This window comes from Elephantulus edwardii, unplaced genomic scaffold, assembly GCF_000299155.1.
Source record: "Elephantulus edwardii isolate Elephantulus edwardi_28Jun2011 unplaced genomic scaffold, EleEdw1.0 scaffold00111, whole genome shotgun sequence".
Taxonomy (NCBI): Eukaryota; Metazoa; Chordata; class Mammalia; order Macroscelidea; family Macroscelididae; genus Elephantulus; species Elephantulus edwardii.
The window spans coordinates 576495-585821 of record NW_006399861.1 but is presented as its reverse complement, the minus strand read 5'-3'; positions in this window follow the sequence as shown (position 1 = coordinate 585821).

Genomic DNA, 9327 nt, shown 5'->3' with positions numbered 1-9327 from the left:
ACAATAATCCATTTAATTTTTCCCAGATAGCTTTATCCTTGTTCATCTTTATCTATCTTACTTCAGATTTCATTTGTTTCAAACATATTGCAATGTCCAGAAATTTTCTTTACATATTTTCCAAAGAATTCCATTTATATTGAATTATTGGTATTGATTCCCTTAATACTATCTACATTTTGGATAACACCACCAGTCTGTCAACTTGTTATGTAGTTGATCCCATATTGTTGTATTGCTTAAATCGATCCCTTGATCTTTCAAATGCCAGCAAGTTTAGCAAGGTAGACAAGTTTCAGCTGAACTTCTAGCGGAAGGCAATCGAGGAAACAGGTCTGGCTATCCATTTCTGATTTAATAAGTCCTTGAAAACCTTAAAAATAACAGCGAGATATTTTCTGATATTGTTGTTGTTGTTTACTGTTGTATCAGAACCAACTCATACCTGACCCCACAGTGGGTTTTCAGAGGCACTAAATTGCATGTGAGAGTATTTCCCATCTTTCTCCCATGGAGCAATTTTGTAGATTCAAACCACAGGCCTTTGAGTTGGCAGCAAAACTCCTTACTGCTAAGCCAACAGAACTTTTGTCTCTAGTGCTGGAAAATTAGATCTTTCTTAAGGAAACATGTGGCACTGACTTGAAATCTAGCTGGGATTCTATAGGGTATATTATCTGTATCTTGTTAAATTTTTTCCTGTCATGACCTGTAGTTTTCTGTGCTAAGACAGGCGTAAACCTCATCTGCTTTCCCTCACCACAAATTAGTGACACACCCTATCCTTCTTATTACTCTATTCTACTTTTTCTCCTGATTGCATCTCATTTTCTCCCTTATGTAGATCTTAACAAGAAAAAACAAAACAAAACAAAACAAAACCCAAAAAACAAACCTCATGAAGTCACATATTCACATTTAACTTCATTTACATTTATTTATTCACTTTCATATTTGTTTTATTTTTTCATTTAATGTAAACAAATTAATGAGGCTAGATATGTGTCTTTAATAACAGAGCACATACATTATTAACATGTGTGCTTGCTATGTTGAGGGGTTTGTTTTTGTTTGTTTGTGTCATGTCGATGCTGACTCAAAGTGATCCATGTGCGCACAGTGGGACTGCTCTATATGAGTTTCTAGACATTGACATTTAGGAAGTGGAATGCAAATCCTATCTTCCAACATAATCATTAATCTGATGAGATCAAAGCATAAGCTGTTTAGAAAATAAATTATATTGGAAAATGGAGCTTACATTTCAATTTACTAAAAATTGTTTTTTTTTAGTTTTTGGTGTGAATCTTCCTTAAAATAGTATTTGTGGACTCTCTTCTTTCCGTTTTTATAACTATAAAAACTTATATTTTCAACCCGGTTGCATCTACTAACTCACAGGTAATTCTCTGGTGGTTTGAACACACCAGAGAGAGAAAGATGGTCAGTCTTTCTCTGTGTGACCTGCAATCTCTAGAAAAGCACTGGAAAAACACTTACGAATCAGCTTCAATACAGTTGAAGTCTATTACTGAAGTTTGAGGGTTTGAGTCTCTAATGATATTGAAATAAAATAATCACCTAAATACCAAAGGTTTTCCTCTGAACTCCCCCCCCCCTATTTCTTTTGTGTACACAGATAAGTCTTAGGTAATTTTCATTACGGTTTAGCGCCATTTATACTTTTTGTCTGGAAATTATAATTCTCAATAAATATATATGAAATAAGAATTATTGTTATTTTTATGTGCTGTCAAATTGTCTATGTTTCATAGGAACACTATGAGCAATATCTCTGACACTGCCTTAACTTGAGCCAATCTCACTGACTCTAATATGCATGCCCCCATCATCACAGCCATTGTTTCAATCCATCTTGTCCCGGATCTTCCACTTTTATGTTGACCTTCTACCTTTCTAAGCATGATGTCCTTCTCCAAAGACTGGTCTCTCCTGGCAGTATGTCCAAAATATGAGAGACAGAGCTTCAAATTCCTTGTCTTCAAGGAGAAACCGAGCTTCAACTTCTCCAAGACAGACCTATTTGTTCTCTTTGCTGAAACTGGTATATTCAATACTCTTCTGCAGCACCACAAGTCAAAGGCATTGATTCTTCTGTCATCCTTAGTCATTGTCCAGCTCTCAGATGAATAGCAAAGAAAATGAGAAGATCATTACCTGGATTAAGCATACTTTAATCTCTAGATTGGCATCATTGCTTTTTTGGTACTCTTGAGAGGTTTTTGACAGCATCATTTCCTAAAGAAACTTGTTTCCTGATTTCTGGACCACTGGTGGTCTCCATCTAATGTGATGCTGACAATTAGCCTGGTGGTAAGAATCTCTGTTTTTTGTTTTGTTTTATGTTGAATTGCAATCCATGCTGAAGACTGCAGTCATTGACTTTGGGCAACAAATTCTTCAAGTCCTCCTCAGATTCAGTGAGCAAGATTGTGTCATATCACAGAGTTTTTCCTAGATAATGATCATATTAATAATGTGTAATTCAATACTTCATAACATACTCAGAAAATTGTACTAAAAAGCACAACTTCTGAGGTTTGACTCCCTTCTGTGTTCTTCCACACATTATTTTAATAGATATTGAATAAAATTCTTCTAAACATTAAATAGAGTTTGTGCATGGTGCAATGCCTTACATGTAATTGAGTCTTCAATAAGCATTTGATCCAAGACTTGAGCTAGATATTGGCAATAAGCAAAACATTCCCAGACAATGCCCTAATAGGATTGTTTCTTAGTTCTTGATTACGTGGTAGAGATCATAGGTTTTAGGAATGTAAAATGAGTTAATCCTGGTTAAATAATGGTGGCTGATGAATGTGGCGTGCAGGCATACTGATCTAGATTAGTGGACTAGTGAGAAGGTGTTACACTGCTAACACAGAGATATGTGCTTTGAATCTACCAACTGCTCCATGGATATAAATGGACAATCTCCTCCTGTGTTACTTACTGCCTCCAAAAACGTGCTAGAGGAAAGATTTTCAGATTAACAAAAGTAAAATATTTCTTGTATAACATTTCTGTTAAAAAACCAAAATACAGCGTTTTTCAATTTGTATTTAACTCTTTTTCCCTTTTTAAAATTTTTTCTATTATTACTAACTTTAATGAAAGTTTACAGAGACTGAGGATTTCCATTAATTCATTGTTGCACTTTCCTCCCTGCCCACTCTTCCCTCTCCCCAATTCACTCTTTGAAAAGTAAAAGAAAAATTCTTTCATTGTTTGTATTTAACTGTTACAGCATTTTTATACAAATACAATTTAGGGTTACATCCATAAACGAACTATAAACTGATGAGCCTTAACTTTCCTTCAAGCTCCAGACAACTTCACATATTGCTCACTCATATTCACTTAGATACTCAGGTAAAAAACTTAAGTATCTCTTAACACTTTTCCTTACAACCCTGATAAAATAGCTGAAAAAAACCCAACCAGTTTATCAGAAAGTCTGGTTGTCTATATCTTTAAAATGTAGCTTGAATTTAAGAATTTCTTAGCATTCTTGCACAAGCCATTACTCTCTCTCATAAATCATTGGTAATATCTTTCTAAGAGATGTCCTTCCCCCCCTTTTCATATCCCTGGCTCTTTAGATCAATCCAAATAACTTTTTAAATCCACATCGGATCATTCTACTTTTTACTCAAAACCCTCCAATTAATTATCACACTCAGAGCAAAGTCTGAACTCCATACAAAGTTTGTTAGCTGCCCTTGAGTAGATTCTTAATCATAACAACCCTATGTTTGCAGAAGAGAACAGCTCCACAGCGTTTTGCTTGCAGGCCACATGCTTGTAATGAGTTTAAAGTATCAACCTCTCAGCCAGTAGTAGAGTGCTAGACCATTTATGCCATCCAGTAATATCTTATGCCAAAATCTACAAGATGCTGTATTATGTGGTACCTGCTTTTAACTCTTCAACTTCATCACTATATCTTGCTAAAGAGCACTTCCAATCTTTCAGTCACATATAATCATGCGTGTGGGTACTGGAGGGTGAGGGAAATACCTGTACTAGGGCAGTAGCTTACAACCGTCAACAATAACACTCAGCAAGAAAGCAAAGCTTCACATTGGGACCATAAGATACTGACACTTAGCTGAAAGTTTCCCCAAACAATTCATCCCTTACTACATTAATACACCCTGATATTTTGCTTTATTTCAAATATATTTGTTAGTAGCTAACCTTTCATGCTTTTTTCTATCTTGTTATTCACTCCTTCCAATGGGGGAATTATTTGAAGTCATGTCTTTTTTATTTATCAGTCTATTTCTCTCAACTGGTTCTAAACTTGGGACAAAATGGTATTACTTACTGCCTCCCTAAAATTCAAAGTGCACCTTATATTTCAGACTCCAGACACACTGGCATTCTTCATGTTACTCATCACAGCAAGCTGTTTTGTACCTCTATCCACCACACACAAGTTGGTTTCTACTCATAGTGACTGTCGGTTTTCCAAAGCTATATAATCTTTACAGAAAACTACCAATCTTTGTTCCGAGGGGCAACTGGTGGGCTTGAACTATGTTTAGTTAGCAACCTAATATATTACATACTACACGAGCAGGGTTACTTTCCCAACACTCACAAAAAAACAATGAAACACCAATATCCAAAAACCACACACAGGAAAACCCCTAGAACCCAGACTTATTGTCTTCAAGTGGTTCCCACTCATAGTGACCCTCCATAATGAAAGTTTACAGAAAAGTTGAATTTTCATTCATTCATTGTTGCACTATTTTCCTCCATAAACCCCTTAGCTTACTTTAAAAAAATGTTAAAGGGGGGTATTATACTACATGTACTATTTTCCAAGTTTCTTTTTCCATTTAATACTATCTTGATAAATTTTGGCATGTATAAACCCACCCACTGCCATCAAGTCACCTCCGTCTCACACTGGCCCTACAGGAGAGGGCACCACTTCCCCGTAGGTTTTTCAAGGCTGCTAAGTCTTTCTAGGAGCAGACTGTCTTCACTTTTCTTCTACAAAGTGTCTGGATGGATTCTAATTGCCAACTTTTTAGTTAGCAGGTCAATGTTAAAATTATACAATAGATGTCATAGTTTACATTGTTGTATATCATACAGTTGGAACTATCTAAGAGCTGACACTCCAGTGGATTTTCCAGGCAGTAAATCACACAGGAGGATGTTGCCCATATTTCTCCCATGGATTTGTGGGTGGATTGGAACTGCATGCTTTGGTTTGACAGTGCAACTCATTATAACTCTTAAGCCACCAGAGGTATAAAAGTCTGTATCACTACTTTGTATTGTTATTATGACGCAATACAGACAGAACTTCTACATTTTAGACTTGGTATAGTCGTTGTTATGTATTGCTGAATCATAATCAACTCATAAGTGACCCTCTAGTGGGTTTTCACAGACACTAAATCATAGAGGAGAAGAATGTATCACAATTCACTTAATAAATTTAGAATTTATTGAAAAAAAAAATAAACAAAAACATGCTAGAGTTTCAGCTGAGTCAGTTCCAACTTCACTATAATGACTTTCAATTTTGACTCTACCACTTTCTAGCTGCAATTTTTGACCAGTCACTTAAACTCACAAAGCCACATTTTCTTCACTTGTAAAATACTTTAGGCAATATAACTTTCCCTCACTTGGTTTTGTGATAACTATATTAGAAGACACTCATAAAATTAGTAATTTTTATTGTACAAATGTATAATACACAAGGATATATTAATAGTTCTATAATTAAAGACAATTTTAAATTTATTGAATTGCATATATACTAATAAATTGTTATTTGTTGAGTGTGGTGGTGTAGTCCATGAAGAGTTTTGCCGGTAGAACAAAAACCATACACACCACTCTGCTTGTTGGAATCCTCCATGCGAAAAGATGAGTATATCTCCTCCCATCCATTTTACAGCTTTTGAAACTCAAAGGAAACAAAATATTAGTCAATTCCAACCCTACGACAATGAATGAGATAGATATATATGTGCAACTTTGGTAACAATATGACATATTTAAATATTATATTTTGTTTTTAAATCATAATATCTTGAGAACTTATTGAGGAATTTTTTTTTCTTTTAGCAAAGGGAAGTAATTATATATTTACTCACCAACTTAAGAGGTACTTCATATATGCCTGTGGAGAAAATTACTGAGCAACTTTCAGCATAGATTATGCTCTCCTCCCTGTACTCCCCGCCTCCAGCTGTATATTTATTGTTTTTATAGCAGGGAGTGTAGAGACTCCATGTGATTTTTGAATGAAAATTCTAAATTAGTCTACAGGAACATTCAGAGTTGGCACAACTCTCTCTGTATGACTGAATCATACAAATCCAAACTCGGCTGTTGAATTTCTGAAGGCAAACAAATGTCTTTTTCTTTTACAAAATAAATATTATGCTTACGTCTCTTCATATCTGAGTAAAAGTTTATGCATCATTTTATGCATTATCATAAAACAACAAGCAAGCCTATGAATAATTTAAAATAAATCTGATTACTCATTCTATATTTTGAAGGCCAATTAAATGATTGATTACATTTTTTACCCTTTCAAAGCATATTTTGGTACACTACACAGATAAAAATGTCTTAAAACAAAAATCCCAATGATTTATACAATAATTTAATTGAAGTTTACAACAAAAGAATATTTCTTTGAAAAATCATAGTTATCATTACTACCCAGGTATTTAACAAATCATGATTTAGTTGCAAGGAATCTACAAAAACCTCTTATTTATGAGAATCAACAAATGTGGTAATAGGTGGGACATTAAAACATGCTATAAATTCCAGTCATTTCCACCTGTAGTTTATATTTTTTTATTAATATTAAAACAGCACTTAATAGTGCTTTGATGTGGAACTATCTACAGCCTAATGGTAAGAGTAATATGATCCCAAAGTTGCGTGTTTTGAATCCACCAGCTGCTCTTGGGAAGAAGGATGGACAATCTCTTTCTATGTGATTAATTGCCTCTGAAACCTCATTGAAGGATCAGTAATGGGTCGGTTCATATTTGATGATACACAACAACAGCGTGGTAGTGTAGTGTTTTATGTGTGTATTATTAATTAGAAGGCTAATTATTAAATGGAAGGCTATTGTTATGTGCCAGCTAGTCAGAACCAAGCCATAGTTGACGCTCGCCCCCTCCCCCCCTCCAAGGAGGAGATTGCCCTTTTTTCTACCATGGAACAAGTAGTGTCTTTGAACCACATGCCTTTGGGTTGGCAATTCTTTGCCACTAATCCAACAGAGCTCCCTGACTAGAAGTTTAGTATTTTGATTATATTAGTCAATCTAAGGGGAGGAGATATAGCCTCAGATATCTGATAGAGTGATGCCATGAATTGGAACACACTTGAAAGTAGTGGATTCAGTAATAGGTAGAGTGAGAGACAGAGATGTCTTCATTTCTTTATAGACGTGTGTATGTGAATAAACATAGAAATAGTAATGTAAAAGAACAGCAATTGGTAAATAACAAATAATATTACCAGGAGCATCTATTTAAAAATCTTTGATGAGTTTAAGCTTATATGTCTTAAATATGTTTGAGTCATTCATAATTAAGTTTTGGCCAACATTGTATTTTTTTTCCAATAGCAAAAAAAGGTTATACAATTTAAATTCTTAACTTACTGATAGTTCATTAAAGTGGCAAAGTGAAAAACAATTATTACATGCAAAAATCATTTATGAAAATGTATATGACTTTGAGTCTATCCCACAGGTATTTCAGACCATCTCAGGAACAGGTTTGCTGCCTTGAACACTAATGAGCGAAGATCAGAGGAGTTGTGGAAGGATATCAAAGGCATCATCCAGGAAGAGTGCAAACTGTCATTGCAAAGACAGATGAGGAAGAGAAGACCAAAATGGAAAAAAAAAAAGAAAAGAAGACCAAAATGGATGTAAGAATACACTCTGAATATTGCACTGCAGTGCAGAGAAGCCAAAGGAAGCACAAGGAAGAATTTAAGATACTAAAGAGTTGAAAAGAAGATTTCAAAAGGCAGCACGGGATGACAAAGTAAAATATTACAAATAAAGGTGCAGAGTTGGAGTCGGAAAATGAAAAGGGCCGAACTCGCTCAGCATTTCTTAAGCTCAAGGAACTGAAGAACAAATTCAAACCTCGAGTTGCTATAATCAAGGATACTTTCAGCAGAATGTTAAATGATCCAGGAAGAATTAAAAGAAGATGAAAAGAATATATTGAATCACTGTATCGAAAGGAATTGGAAGACACAGAAGAATTTCATGAAACAATATATGAGCAAGAGCCTACGGTGATAAAAGAAGAAGTTCAGGCTGCTTTGAAGGAAAAGGCAAAAAAATAAGGCCCCAGGAATAGATGGTATACCATATTTCAGTTAAAATTGCTGGCCGGGACCTGATCACCAAGTTGTGCCAAGAAATCTGGAGAACAACCACTTGGCCAACTGACTGGAAGAGATTTATATTTGGTCCCATCCCAAAGAAAGGTGACCCAACAGAGTGTGGAAACTATAGAACAATCTCATTGATTTCTCATGCAAGCAAGATTCTACTGAAGATTATCCAAAAATGACAGGAACAGCACAACAGCAGAGAGCTGCCAGAAGTCCAGGCTGAGTTTAGAAGGGGTCGTGGTACTAGGGATATGTTAGATGGATATTAGCTGAGAGAAGTGAATACCAGAGGAATGTATATCTGTGTTTCATTGACTATGCAAAGGCGTTTGACTGTATGAATCATAACAAACTGTGGCTGACTCTGAGAAGAATGGGAATCCCAGAACACTTGGTCGTTCTAATATGAAACCTATACTTGGACCAGGAGGCAGTCATCAGAACAGAGCAAGAGAACATTGCATGGTTCAAAATTGGGAAGGGTGTATGCCAGGGACGCATTCAATCTCCATACCTTTTCAATCTGTGTGCAGAACAGATTATCTGGGAGGCTGGGCTCTATGAGGAGAAATGTGAGGTCAAGATTGGTGGATGATCTATCAACAAACTGTGTTATGCAGATGACACAATCATGCTTGCTGAAACTGAGGAGGACCTGAAGAACCTGCTGCAGAGGGTCAAGGATTGCAGCCTCCAACATGGATTGGGGCTCAATGTTAAGAAGACAAAGATTCTCACCACTGAACCAATTGGCAGCATCAGGATGGATGGTGAAGAGATTGAGAATGTACACAGCTTTAGTTTGCTTGGCTCCATAGTCAACAGTCTTGGCCCCAGCAGCCAGGAAATTCAAAGGTGCATTGCCATGGGAAAGTCTGCTGT